The sequence below is a fragment of the Lissotriton helveticus genome, chromosome 1_2 (assembly GCF_964261635.1).
Source record: "Lissotriton helveticus chromosome 1_2, aLisHel1.1, whole genome shotgun sequence".
NCBI lineage: Eukaryota > Metazoa > Chordata > Amphibia > Caudata > Salamandridae > Lissotriton > Lissotriton helveticus.
In genome coordinates, this window is record NC_136058.1 from 95818999 (window position 1) to 95834025 (window position 15027).

A 15027-nucleotide genomic window follows, 5' to 3' on the forward strand; every position below is an offset into this window, starting at 1 on the left:
AGTTGAGAGGGTGATGGGCCTGCTGCGCAAAGCAGGTTGCATGGATCTGGTGGTGCTGAGGAGCAAAACGAAGGGTCCGGTGAGCCCAACACAGCGGGCTTCTGACCATGTGGCCACGGCTGTCATCGGCTGTTCACTGCCCCAGAAGATGCGGGCGGCATCCGTTGACGTGAGAATGTAAGGTTGCTCGGTGCCGCAGCGGGTGGCCTCGCGTGGGGATGTAGGGCCTCGCTGTGAGGCGGAGAGAATGGAATACAGGAGATCCATGCCCCGGAGACGCAGTGGCCTGCATCGGTGCTGCGTAGGGGAGGGGCGGCTGAGGCGAGGTGGCAGCTATAAGGGAGGCGTCCACGCTGGGTGAAGCGGCGCCTCCTTCTGAGGACCATGCAGCGGCCCATCCACGTTCCAGACGTGCATACGGGACCACAAAGGACCAGCAGTCGGGCTGGTGGGAGGCCGCTGCATTGCCTCCTGCCGCCCGAGGTATACCAAAGGAGTAGGGGGCATTAGAGAGCCTCCTGCAATGAATGAGCAAGGGAGGGGGTGGGAGACTGTTGCAGTGCCTCCTGCTGAGCAAAATTTGATTGGCAGGAGCATTAGCAGCGAGGCTGGTGCAGGAGCCCCTGTGCAATTTTCTGGGGCCCATTAATTTTGGGGCCCCATCACGCAAGTACAAGGCAGGAATGCGAGGGGGTCCCAGGGTCTGGAGGACTACCACTGGGAGGGACATTGGGACAGGTAACAGAGGGTCCCGCAGGGACAGCAGGAACTTTGGGTGGAGGATGGCCCCTGGGGGGCGGCAAAGGTCGATCAGCGGGGTGCGGCATGGCGTGGTGGGCTGGGCCAATGGAGGGGTGGGAGGGCCCCCTAAGACACTGGAGACGGCCACTGCATTAGTGACAATCATGCTGGATTGCAGTAGAGAGGAGGAAGAAGCCGAGTCCGACGACCAGAGGGTGGGATGTGAGGTGGGAGGAAGGGGATAGGGGTGGGGAAGGGAGGGGAGGGGAGGGTCGAGAATGCCCCAGGGGGTGGGGATGGGAGACCCAGACAGGGCTAGTGGTCTTGGGTACCTGAGGCAAACATAAGGGGACAGGATGGCCAGGGTCACCAGCACACCAGTCCTATCCTCTTTTTGAAAAGTGGAGAAACATCGCTATTTTCCAGACTCAGGAAAGCTTGGTGCGGCTCATAGGCACCGGGGTGAAGGGATGGCTGGGCCCAGAGTGGTTCACTAGATATATAATGGGGATCCCATCGCAGCCAGCAGAAGTAGGTCCAGGACAGAGGACAACATGGGAGTATCAATGGTAGATTACGAGGAGGATAGCCTTGAAGAAGGCGAGATGCGCGACAAGGAAGAAACTGTGGAGGCACGGGTTGGGGCTTGGGTGGGGGATACCGCTAAAGCGTTCTTGTCGAGTATGTTACAGATGGGAGAGGTTCGGCACAGAGCAGCATTGAGAACATGGGAGGCCACTGGCAAGGCACATGCAGCTGGAAGGGCACCTATCCTGGATCAGGTAAGGGCCATGAGGTGTGCACGGGCCCAATGTTAGTGTCCAAGGGTGTGGATGTGGGATATTGCAACAGGAGGGAGTGGCTGCGAAGAGGTATGTACGTGGCTGATGTAGGTGTGGGTACAGACACAGCATCTGGCAGTTCAGCAAAAGAGATGGGTGCGAATGCAGCAGGACTGGAGGACAGTGGAGCAGGGAGCGCGTAGAGGATGCTCATTTGAGAAGGACGGGGAAAAGAGATAGCAAGAACGATGAGTCTGACAGCAAGGAACTGAAAATGAAATGAAATGACTGCCATACATGGGGATGACGAAGCCATTGGAGGCACACTTAATGTTGCCAATGAAAGAGAAATTTTGGAAGGGGGAATATGTGGAGATGTTTAAGCTCCTTCACAGGGAGCTGAGTTCCAAGGAAGGGTCTAAGGAGGAGGAGTACGAGTTGGCCAAAAGACCAAGGATCTCCCTGACAACAGAGAATATGAAAGCCACATTTTTAATTTACGCCAAAGTCTACTACGAGAAACTTCCCGACCGCTGTGTTGCCCTGTTCAAATATATGGATATCATATATAGATCTATGGCTGCATATCATAAGCACACCAAGATTGTCAAAACAAATTTCATGGCCAGCAGCCTGCTGATAGTTTACAAGCCCTTTCAAGGGAGCTCCACCCAGAGGGCAGAGGATGAAGGGGGGTTGTGGGAACAGTCAACCAAAGGATACGGAGTTTCAGAGGGTGCATGTTGGGACTATAATAAGGGAATGTGTCCTCGCGAGTACTGCAAATTTCGGCATGAGTGCTCCAAATGCGCGGGCAGGAAGGCACTTAGCCACTGCTTTGTTAAAGCCCCTTGTTTCTAATATTTTTGGTATTTTAAAGCGATATACCGTGTTCAACACAGTCAAACACGCCAAACAGAGCATATCGCTTTAAAATACCAAAAAACAACAGAAACAAGGATCTTTTCGAAGGAACCGTGACTTTGGCACACTCAATATTTGCAGATTTCTTCTTGCTTTCAGGGTTTCGCAACTAGTGTGTAACATACGACTTAAACCTCGGTGTGACGCAGTCATTCATATAATATACAACTATTGCTAGTGGAATTGTGCTGCCCTGAAGAAGCCAAAGTGTTGGGCGAAACGCGTTGGTGGCGTGTGTCCGTCTGTTTTTGAGAAGAAAGAAAAGAAACAAAAAGAAAATTCAAGCACAGACAGACATATTGCATACTTCAGCAAAATAATTTGGATACGACTTTGTGTTTTTCAATTGCCTCTCATCTTTTGTGTCTTTAAAAGACAGTAGTGTTACAGGCTCTTCCGGCTGTGGAGCTCCTCCCGGTGACATGGTGTGAAAGGTGGGCTGCGCAATGCGGCGTTTCAGTGAGGATAGTTTTCCGAAGCTGCTCTGGGGCGAGGGTTTAGGCTTTTGGGCTACTCCCTGAATTCAGAAAGGCGCTCGCAGCATTGGGGCCCCCCGGCTGAATATGTGATGCATTTGGTTCAGATAGGCTCCACGGCTGAAACTGGCAATTACAGCTGAGCGCGGGAGGACACCATCTGGCTGAGGCACTGGTATTTAGATTGCTTTCGGAGGGAGGGCAGCGGGTCTGGGCTTTCTGTGGGGATATGTACTTCTGTTTTTGTTTCAGGTTCGGTTTAGGAACCAGTGGTGGAGGATGTATCATTCATCAAATGGGCAGAGCGTCAGGCTGTTGCACCTACTTGGGAATTGACTGGCATTTGTTTCCTGTGACCTGGCGAGGAAAAAGGGGCATGAGATGGTGCGAGTTGTTCAGGTGTTTAAATGGAATGCTGGTGGGAGAGAGCTGCCTGGATGTGTTGGTGCTCTATTTGGGAAAAAATTATCTTGCAACAAAGAAGGGGGTGGTTTTGATGAGGGCCATGAAGCAGGACTTACATGAGTTGAAGGCGCAGTGGTCTGGTTGCTTTGTAATCTGGACAGAGTTCATGCCCCGCAGGCAGTGGAGGGGATCTGTGAATCCAGCAGCAGTGGACAGGGCATGCAGAAAGATTAACAGGGAGATGGGTAGTTTTTGCAGAGGTCTTGGTTTTGGGTGCATTTGCCACTCGGATAGTCAGTATGACAAGTTTTTTCAGAGCGATGATGTTCAACTTTCTCGGGAAGGGATAGAGTTGTACCTCTGGGAGTTGCAAGAGATAGTGGCACAGGCGCTGAATATTCAAAGATAAGCACGGAGCTCCGGGAAGGTCAGCTGCGGGTTAGGTGGGGCAGAAAAACTCAGTAAGCAGCCTATTTCTGGATGGTGGGGCCTGGTAAGATTTCCAGGAGGTTACAGAAGTTGGAGTGGTCTTGCAATTGGTGAAATATGGGGAATAAGAGGGTAAGGCAGGAAGTTCAAGGTTAAGAAGTTTGTGGTATGTGTATGTTTCATAGCCATGTCTCAATAAAGTTTCCTTGTTCTGTTGCCATTGTTTACTCAGAATGTATGATGTCATTTTGGAATAATGTCAGATTTAGATTCTAAGGCAGAAGCGGTTGGAGTTGGTGGATACAGGACGTCTTACTGCTGTGCACCAGTGGGTCTTTACTGGTTTATGTAATAAACCTAATTTTACTTGAACTACCGACTCTATCGCCTCTTTACAATGGCGACGAGTTGTTTTTGAATTTAGAGAATAATGTCAGATTTAGATTCTAAGGCAGAAGCGGTTGGAGTTGGTGGATACAGGACGTCTTACTGCTGTGCACCAGTGGGTCTTTACTGGTTTATGTAATAAACCTAATTTTACTTGAACTACCGACTCTATCGCCTCTTTACAATGGCGACGAGTTGTTTTTGAATTTAGAGACCCACTGTGCACATATTTCTTTTCTTTTAATCTTATTCGACGTTCCTGTGTTTCTGGATTGAGGAATTCTACTTGAAGATTTTGCGGTATCTTCATTCCTGCATCTACTACTTTCCTAAAGGAATTCTGGAATTTAAGGTACTGTTATTGAGCTTACTTGCTGTTGCTGCTGCTGCTGTGTAGAGACGTTGCTCACGCATCGTTTAAATTGCGCTCGAGCAGATCTCTCGTGCGAGCACGCATCCTCTGGCCGGAGCTTCCTTGTGACGTCTGTAGCGTTCTCTTGTGCGAGGACACATCCTCTGGCTGGAGCTTCCCTGTGACGTTTGCAGCGCCCTCGCTTTGACTTCTTCTCTTCAACTAGTAAGCGGCGTCTTTACGCAAGCAAATCATGTTTCGGCGGCCATATTGGATTTCTCGAAAAGACCTTACCGGAGTTTTTAAAGCATTTCCTGGCAGTGTTTCACACGCTATGACCTTCGTAATTTATTTGAGTGCATTTCAGTGATTTGCACACTTGTTAAAGATTTATACAACTGATTTGTGTGTTTTCAGTGACGTGCACACTTTAACTTTGTCTTCAATTTTTAATTTTACTTGACATTTTTTATTAAGAGCTTTCTTTAAAACGTATTCATGTGCATTGAGCTTTTCAGTGACGTGCACACTTATTACTAAGTTAATTTATTATGGCTGCTTCACAACTCTATAATCCACCTGCAATTTTTTTACAAACTCCTGGTAAACCTAAATTGATATGGGAAAAATGGTTTGACACATTTGAGAATTATCTTTTAGGTATTGATGGTGTTAAATTCTCGCCTGAAAGAAAAAAAGCGATTTTATTCAGTTTTCTTGTTACAGCAGCCATTCATATTTTTAAAAACTTAACTCCCATAGTTGGTCATGGTGAAGGATGGGACGTTTATAAAGAAGCAACTGCGAGATTACGGAAACAGTTTATGGATGAACCAAATGTAATGATTGACCGTCATGCATTCAACAAAAGGAAACAACACATGGATGAGTCTATTGAGGACTATGTAGCTGCTCTCAGAGTCTTAGCGGCAGACTGTGATTTTGGGGCTAATATTAATTACTGTATTAGGGATCAATTTGTTTTGAATTGCGAGTCCAAGAAGGTACAGGAGAGACTATTAGCTTGTCGTAACCCTACCTTGGAAGAAGTTTTAGATATTGCTAAAGGGATCGAAAGGTCTATTCAATCAGCTAAAGCAATATCAAAAGATGAGCTCAATGTCTCTTCTAATGTGTGTGCCATTCAATCTGGGCAAAGATCGTTTAAACCAGGAGTTATAAAAAGTGGTAAACTGAGTTGTTTTAGATGTGGCTCGAAAACACATCTTGCTAATTTTCCTGATTGTCCTGCTTTAAAAAAAAATGTTTAAAGTGTAATAAGATTGGTCATCTTCAAAGTTTATGCAAAACTTTGAGACCTTCTACTAAAGTTTCTGTAAGTGCTATTTCAAATGTTGAGGAAGATTTAGATAACTTACTTTTAATGTTGTATGATCCATGTTCTGAATGGTCTATTTTTAATGTTAACTTACCTTTTAAGGCACCTCTAGGTATTTATTTATTTATTTATTTTAAAAATTTATAAAGCGCGGCGTATACCCGTGGGTGTCTTGGCGCTATAATTTTGCTGAAAATCCCAGAATAGGTGGTATCTTTCTTCAAACGTATCGTTTCTGAGCGGATTATTGATCGAATAACCAAGTTTTTACCAGTTTTCTAAACTGAAATAACGATGGTGCCAGTTTTATTTCCTTTGGGAGCGTGTTCCAGATTTTGGCTGCGGCATTAGTAAAGCTTCTGTCGCCCCATGTCACCGTCCTGGTGCGTGGCACTACCAGTAGGTGGCTATGTTCGGAGCGTAAGGATCTTTTTGGTGAGTAATATTGAAGTTTTCGTTTGAGAAAGGCTGGTCCAAGACCCTTGAGAGCTTTGTAGGTGAGACACAGGGTCTTGAATCTGATGCGATTTCTCACTATTAGCCAGTGGAGATTTCTAATCGCGTGCCTGGTGGACTGAAACTTAGGAATGCCAGCTAGTAGCCTTGCGGCCGCATTTTGTATAAGCTGGAGTTTGGCCACCACCCTTGCCTGGGCGTTTACAAACAGTCCGTTACAGTAGTCGAGTGAAGAGAGTACTAAGGAGCTCACCACTGTTTTCTTAGCACTCTCCGGGAGATAGGGCAGGATTTTTTTAATTATCTTAAGCTTGTAGAAAGCAGACGACGCAACCTGGTTGGCATGGTTGGAAAAATTAAGATTGTCGTCAAATATAATGCCTAAGTTCCTGACCTTTTTTACTGGTTCTGGAGGGGCTCCGAGGGGTGTCGGCCACCAAAGAGTGGACCACTGTGGTGATAAATTTCCAAAGATCACTACCTCGGTTTTCTCCGAGTTGAGGCGCAGGCAGTTTTCCGACATCCATTCCTTGATGGCAAGCATGCCTTCTTGGAATCTGGTGGCAACCTCCTCCCCGTTGTTCTTAATAGCGATCACCAATTGGGTGTCGTCGGCGTAGGAGGTAAGGCTCATCCGGTGGTTCTTAATCACCCTTGCTAAGTCCGACACATAGATGTTAAAGAGTGTCGGACTTAGGGATGAGCCTTGCGGGACGCCACATGGGAGGGCGAGCTGAGGGGATTGAAATGCGCCCAGGTATAGTCCAAATTGGTAAAGTAAGTTTGGATGTCATGGCAGATTCGGGTCACCCATCACTATTTTATCCGATGTTTTTTTTCATCAAAATTGGATTGGCATTGTTCTTAAACATACTGATATCATTCCAAAAGCTTTTGGTAATTTTGATATTAAAATGTTGGGGTATTTTGAAGGCAGTCTAGAATTAGAGGGTAGGAACATTTTTACCAAAGTATATGTTGCTATTGATGGAAAAAATATTGTTGGGTGGTACCATCTAGGCAGATTAGGAGTCATGTTATGTCCTGGTACTGACACTACGATTAGATTGAGGGACATTTCTGTTAATTTAGTCAATTCAGAAAATCCTGTTGTTGACTCTATTCTTGCCAAACATAGTGCTGTTTTTAAAAATAAGGTGGGCCAAGTAAAAGGTTTTGCTCACAAGATCAAGCTCAAAGATGGAGCTATTCCAATTCAGCATAAAGTACGGATGGTTCCATTAAGCGTTAGAGAAAATTTGAAGTTGCATTTGGACAACTTAGTGAGTGAAGGTATAATTGAATCTACTGATAGCTCAGAATGGATTTCGGCTATCGTGATTGCACTTAAAAAAAAGAATGAGTTAAGATTGTGTGTAGATCTTAGATCTTTAAACAAAAATATTGTTGTTGAAACCCATCCACTTCCCAGAATTCAAGAATTATTAGCTGCTGTCAATGATGCTAAATATTTTTCTGTCATTGACTTAAAGTCAGCTTATCATCAGGTGCTACTTGATGATTCTTCCAAAGATTTGACAGCCATTGTTACACCTTTTGAGGTTTATAGGTTTTTAAGACTTCCTTTTGGCCTGGCATCAGCTGCCAGTGTCTTTCAGAAACTTGTAGAAACTCTTTTTCAAGGTATTAAAGGTGTACAATCGTTTCAAGACGATATTTTAATTTTTGCAAAGACTTGTGAGGAACATCACAGTATTTTAGAGTCTGTGTTAAATATTCTTGAAACTAAAGGCATGACAGTTATCAAGGACAAATGCAAATTTCTAGTTAAAGAAATTGATTATTTAGGTCACAAAATTTCAAGTCGAGGTATTTTTCCCAAAGATGATTTAGTGAATGCCTTAGATAAAGCAAGTAAGCCATACGATAAAGATTCTCTACGTTCCTTTTTGGGACTTGGAGAATACTATGCCAGGTTTGTAAAGGATATGCCTTAGTAGTTGAGCCTTTGAGACAATTGCTTAAAAAAGGTACAAAGTTTGTGTGGACACAAATACATGATGAGGCGTTCAATCAAGTAAAAAAACGTATAGCACAGGCACCAGGTCTTAACACATTTGATCCTAATGGTAAATCATTTGTTACAGTTGATGCTAGTGCCATAGGTCTAGGCGCAGTATTTACTTATTTGGTTAATGGCAAGGAGAGAGTCATTTCTTTCATTTCTAGAGGAATTAGAGGAGCAGAAAAATTTTACAGCACTATTGAAAAAGAGGCCCTTGCGTGTGTATGGGCGGTAGAAAAATGTAAGAATTTTTTGTGGGGTCGTCCTTTTGTTCTTGTCACTGATCACAAACCATTAGTGTTTATGATGGATGGAGTGAGGTCTGGTAATGCTTCATCAAGATTAGTGAGACTTATTGCACGCCTTCAAGAATTTACTTTTGAAATTAGGCATATTGCAGGAGGAAAAAATGTAACAGCAGACTGCTTATCTAGACTTCCTCCTGTGGATGTGGATGATGAAAAAATGATTGATTTGCATGAATGTGTTGTTGCGGTGGTGGATGCCATAGGTGATTGTGGGAAGAATATTTCTGAGAAGGAATGGTGTGAGTTTCTCAAACAAGATCAAGTGTTGACTAGGGTTAAAGAGTTTGTGGTTAATGGATGGCCACTGTCTAAAAGTTTGGATTCTAGCTTGCAAAGTTTTGCTCAGATTTCGAGTGAACTTACTATTGTGAATGATATGTTAATGAGGCATGATTTGTTTGTTCCACCTATGGGTATTAGGAATAAGCTTGTTGTCTTGGCTCATTGTGGACATCCTGGTGTATCTGGTACTAAGAGATTACTTAAAATGCATTATTGGTGGCCGGGGATGGATGCTGCTGTTGAACGTTTTGTGGATAATTGCAAGGTGTGTATTTGCTCGGATAAACATTGTCTGATAATGGGGTTCAGTTTATTTCTGCTAAAATGCAGACCTTTCTTGAAAAGTTTGGAGTTTGTTCTGAAAGAGCACCGTTATATTGGCCCAAGGCCAATGGTCTGGTAGAACGTGCTAACAGATTTTTTAAGGAAGGAATTCAGTCCGCTTTAGACAATGATTTGGATGTGTTTGATTTTTTAAAGGTGAAATTTTGGAGTTATCATAACACTCCTCATTCAAGTACAGGTGTATCTCCTTATGTGTTGATGAGGGGAAGGCAGAGCAGAACTTCTCTCACGCCTGATTTTATTAAGACTAGTACCATTCAGTCCTTTGAGAGTTGTCTCGCTAACGCCAGACATAATTTGGGTGTGTCCCGTGGTTTGAACAAAACTTATCATGATGCTTATGAGAAGGCTAAGTGCAAGTCTGTTGAAGTGGGAAGTTGGGTGAGAGTCATTAAACCTGTTTCTCAACAAATCAAAGGTTCTTCTAAATTCTCTCTACCTTATTTGGTGGAGAGGGTTACTGATTCTGCTGTGTTGTTAAAGAACAAAGGGTGGTGGAATAAGAGCACCTATATTGTTCTTAAACCTGGACAGGAAGATTTCCTTAAAAAGGAGGAATTGGAAAGTCATGGTACTTTGTTTTGTGAGAATGGTGGGAAGTCTGTTGCTACTTCTTCAAGGAATATGGTTTCTGAATGTTTTGCTGGTATGAGTTTGGATTGTGAATTTGCTGATGGGAAGTCTAATGCTACTTCTTCAAAGAATATGGATTCTGAATGTTTTGCTGGTATGAGTTTGGATTCTGAATTTGATGAGCAAGTGGGTGATCATCTGGTCAGGAATGATGTAGAAAGTAATCATCCAGAAAGGGATTTATCTTTACAAAAAAAGAATTGTTAAAGCTCCTAAGAAATTTGATGATTATATTATGGAATAGTTTATTATTATTTTATTTTATTTTTTAAAAGGGACATGTGGTATGTGTATGTTTCATAGCCATGTCTCAATAAAGTTTCCTTGTTCTGTTGCCATGGTTTACTCAGAATGTATGATGTCGTTTTGGAATACTGTTATGTCAGATTTAGATTCTAAGGCAGAAGCGGTTGGAGTTAGTGGATACAGGACGTCTTACTGCTGTGCACCAGTGGGTCTTTACTGATTTATGTAATAAACTTAATTTTACTTGAACTACCGACTCTATCGCCTCTTTACAAAGTTTAGTTGCTTAGAGTTTAATACTTGCAGTCTTAGGCTGAGGGGGTAAGTAAAAGTTGAAAAAGTCGAAATGCGCATCAACAGTAATGAGATACTTGCGTGGTAGGGTATTGTGAATGGGACTCTAGCGGTGTGGGTAGGACATTGGGTAATTAATTGGCTGTTTAGCGAGGTGTTAGTTTGTAAGGTGGTTTGCCCAGAAATAAGCTGTTAATGTGCACCTGTTTCAATAAAGCAGCCTTTTCCACACTTAACAATGTGGTCAGTGATTTGTCTGTGTCCCTAACTCCCAAAGCATGCAAGTCTTGTGTAATGTAACTGGTGCTCCTGGAAATAGTTTTAATACTTCGGGTTGAGTTCAAGCTATATTTTAAACACTGGGTAAGAATGCACTAAGAGGTAAAAACAAAGCCTTCACATAAGGAAAGACAAAAAGATGCCCAATTACTGGCTGATGTGTAGAGACAGAGACCAGAAACCCTGAGAAAATTGTGCTTCCTTGCTTAAACTGTGTAATCTTAGGCACATTTTTTATTTCACCTAAACTCTTTTTTTCATTATTGCGTCTGAAAGCACGTTCAATTATGAGGTCAGACTACAAGCTGTAAACAAGTTTCACTTTTGATAAGCACTTCTCAGTGCGGTGCTATAATCTGCACGATTAATGTCAAATCTTCCACATGTTAGGGAAATCCACTTTTTTGAACTTTAAAAATGCTTTATCACATTTTAAGTGGTATGATTTAGATAACACAAATCCTCAGGGCTCGGCTTGTGCACGGGCTCTAAGACCCTTGGCTAGGCATTCCATGTTAACTTATTGGCTCGCCCACTTATACGCGGTACAAGGCATGCTGCAGCTGCATGCCATCATTCTTGGAGATTGTATTTGTTTCTTGCAGTTAAAAAACACCTCATTTTTAATCCACGGTAATGAGTTAATCAAGTACTCCCTCCTACCTGTTCTCTAATGTTGTCATGTATACGGCTGGCGATTTACATCTAGGGCATCGCCGGGCATTTCTAAGGCGGACACATCACTCCCACGAAAATGCTCGCTCCGTTCCTTGTTTGGGTTGGGCCATCTACCCTTGCGGTGAAGTGTGACACTGCCAAGTATTCATTTCTTAAATCTCCCTCTTATCTATACGAAATGTCTGCGTATAAGGGTACGTGTCCCTATCTACGAAACTAAGACACATACATTTTGAGCTCGTCTTCTTCTGTACTTTGAAAACTGATTTACCTGCATATGTAATATGTAAAGCACGCGGCTTACCTCTCTTCCTTTGGAACCAGCACGAAGAAATCACTCAGCAATGGGCTCCTCCTGCGCTGTGTTAAACGTTGCCTAGCAACACAGCGCTGCCGCCATTGAAGGAGGCGCGTTCCAAACCTCGCTCTACGAAAGAAGCCGAAAGCCTCCTGTGATTTCTTCAGAAACATTTACGGTATGTTACTCCGCTTCTATCCAAAGCGAGGCTTGAAACACAAACAACGTTCTCTGGTCCAGTGGGCGCCAGACGCGAACCAAAATGCGTGCAATTTTCAATTTGTTTTTGGAATGGCAAAGACAATCTGTTTCCCTTCCCTATATTTAAAACCACTTTCCTATAAGTGTCATTTATAAAGGTCGCCAAGACCGAATAATATAAAATGATATTTATTAAAGTAAAAGGCCCACGAGCAACCAGCATGAAGCGTGGCTGACAGATGGAAAGGTTAGCACGGAAATCAACCAACATTCCATGACGTGCACTAAATACAACAGCGGGATTCTAAATGACCTCACAATGCAAAAGGTAGCAGGCTAAGTTGTGAGGTGAAGGCCTAGGTTACATGTGCAATAACTTTATTGAACCCAAGAACAGTACAACATATCCCCCCTTCAACGAAAACTAATACATTACAAATTCATTAAATCTGCAAGGAAGGCGCGTCAACCTTCCAGAGCTGGAAGTTGCACCCTCTAACATATCACGAGACGATGCTCTACAAACATTTTCATCATTAGCTTCACTGGTGGAATTATTTTGCAATTGGGTAAAATCAACATTTGAGACTTTGTTAATTCTAAATCCTTCTTGAGCACAAGTGACATTGGAATCACGTATTCATTACTTCTGAAAAGGTTATATGATGTAGGATAACCATCTTGTACATTTATATGTGGAAAAGCTTCTGAGTTTTCAGATGCTTCTAAGTCAAACCAAGTATTAAAATAGCTTTGCGAGTGTGATTTATAGAAGAGCAATTCTATGTCAGGACGGAGGCTCCGATTATGCTTTTCTCAATTTCTTTACTAGACACAGCAGCCAATGAAAACACAGTAAAGAAATCAAAAAACTACACTACCCATAAACACTGGGTAACCGTAGAGTATGTAGAAGGTATATAAAGAGTCATAGAGGTTCCAACTTCCTCTTTCTTTGCTGCTCCGCAGCCAGTTAAGTGTTTTTTCCATATCATTACCTTATTGTGCTATTTGCTTTGTGGGAATTGAGCACGCTTTGTTATTCTGCTTGCGCTTTGTTTATTGCAGCTTGCGCTGTTATTATATGCTAATTGGGAACTCTCCGGTTCCTTGTTTCGTGCTGCTGCTTACCGGTCGCTTATTATTAACGCCGCTTTGTTCGGGGGCGTGTGTTCACCCTCCGTTTCAGGCTAGCTCTCTGCGCCTGCAATTATTGTTTTGGTGGAGCGAGAGTGGGGCTGTGAGACGCGCGTCCTTATCCCAGCTTGTAAGTGCCATCTCACTTTTAAGCTCCAAGTTTCCCTCCTTTCCATGCACCCCCATTCCTGTGGATAACCCGCACCATCCCACGAGCTGCACCTCGCCCCCTCACCCCACTATAACTAAGCCCAACCCCTCATCGGCAAACTTGGTTATCTCACACAAGCCTTCGAATGCCACCCTTATTCAACCTGCACCTCCCGATTACCCTATTGTCTACTCTATTCCGACCATCTCCTCTGTCAGAACAAAGTTTCCACCTAAACCCTCCAGAGCACCCCTGTATAAGTACAACATCCCAATCACCCTGCAGAGCCCAAGTACCCCCATCACCAAAACAGTCTTGACAGAGCTGCGCTGTCTGCTCCACAATTGCAGATCAGCAGTAAGGCATAAACTTCAAATCTCCGATTCCATCACCCTTCACAAGGTTGACATGCTCTTCCTCACACAGACCTGGTTCAACGACACCTCACACGCTATATTTGATCTCCTACTGATGAAGCAAGATTTCGCACATTACGCGACTTGCTGAAATCAAGAACCTCGATTCATGTATAACTCTGTAATCCAATTGTACGTCTTACTAATTTTCTTTATTTTTACTATATACATGTATCCTAGTGATGCTTGCCTATGTGTTTTACTAATACGATTAATTTGTGTCTTTAAAATGGCCGCCGTTTAGAATATTGCTTCTGCGCATGCCTTAGTCACACTCACGTGACGTGACGTAGTTGTGATTTTGGAGGGAAAGGGTGTGCATGCGTAATAGCCACAAGATGGCTGCTTGTGTAATAATATAGTGAAACTTGTGCAGATGCTCCCGTGTTATTGTGTATTGCACTAATAAATAATTGCATAGTATATTTTTATAGTGATAATTCATAAATTCACAATCATGTTATGTAGTTTATTCATTTATTTCTATGTTTTAATTTGTTTTCGCTTACTTTTCATGTATCCTCGGTACGGAGGGGTGATGGGGTGCTTGGGAGTCGATGTTGGAGTGCAGTACTGCGCAGAATCAGAAGTAGCGAGGTGGCATTGACACAGCGCCAAGAGAAAGTCGCTGCCAAGATGTGCCTGGGAAGATGCACCTTCACCCAGCCAGAAAAACTGAAATCTGTAACAATATTAACAATGTATTCTTCCTATTGTATTCAGTACGACTTCTCATGGGAACCCCAATCTTGCTAGGCGGTACCCAAGAATGTAAATTTAGGCTTGCAGTAGTCTGTTCTGATTGGTGTGTTAACTTAGCCTACTTTGGGACCAATCGAAATTGTGGATTCTGACACTTTGCAACATTGGGGGGTGGTACACTGACCCGAAAACAGTATATCTAGCCTAGGTTTAGCTATAGAATTTGTCCGACTTGTCTGAATAGCTGACCTGTCACTGACCCAACGCACTCAATAGGTGACTGAATTTACAGAGCGCTGTGGAGCACTCTGTCCGAAATTGACCATAGACTTTTGAAGGTTTTACTAAACCTTAAGTGCTGGCGGAGCACTTTGCCGGAGAGTTCCCTAACCCAATCGGGGTTCTGACTGATAGCTGCAGAGAGGGTGGAGCGCAGGCGTTGCTTCCGAACTGCGGGTGCTGGTCGTGCCTTGGTGGTCCTGTCCTGATCCTAATCTGGGTTTCCTGTCCTGTCCTGGGGTGTCCATTCTGCACCTGCGGTCCCATTGATGACTGCTATTCCTTGGGGTATTTCCTGTCCTTGACTGATCCGTGGCCAGGGTTGGTTTTCACACCATTCTAGGTAAATATATAGATAGGGCTGAGAACTCTATACTGCACCTTTCTATTTTCTGTCTTTGCTTCAATAAAGACATACCTGTGCACATGTTATATTTTCCATGCTTTCCGCAGTCTACCAT

At 43.6% G+C, this 15027-nt stretch overlaps 1 protein-coding gene across 2 annotated transcripts in view; it reads right to left on the reverse strand.

The window, feature by feature from the left end:
* The window catches only part of UBE2U (ubiquitin conjugating enzyme E2 U), a 357359-nt gene extending 345253 nt beyond the window's left edge, over window positions 1-12106 (reverse strand). The window contains exon 1 of one of the 2 annotated variants that reach the window (XM_078669184.1): window positions 11687-12106. The gene's annotated coding sequence lies outside the window, so the exon portion shown is untranslated. Of the gene's footprint in view, window positions 1-11367; window positions 11488-11686 lie in introns of those variants that run through there. The other variant, XM_078669191.1, reaches the window with a different exon arrangement.
* Between the last annotated feature and the right edge of the window lie 2921 nt (window positions 12107-15027).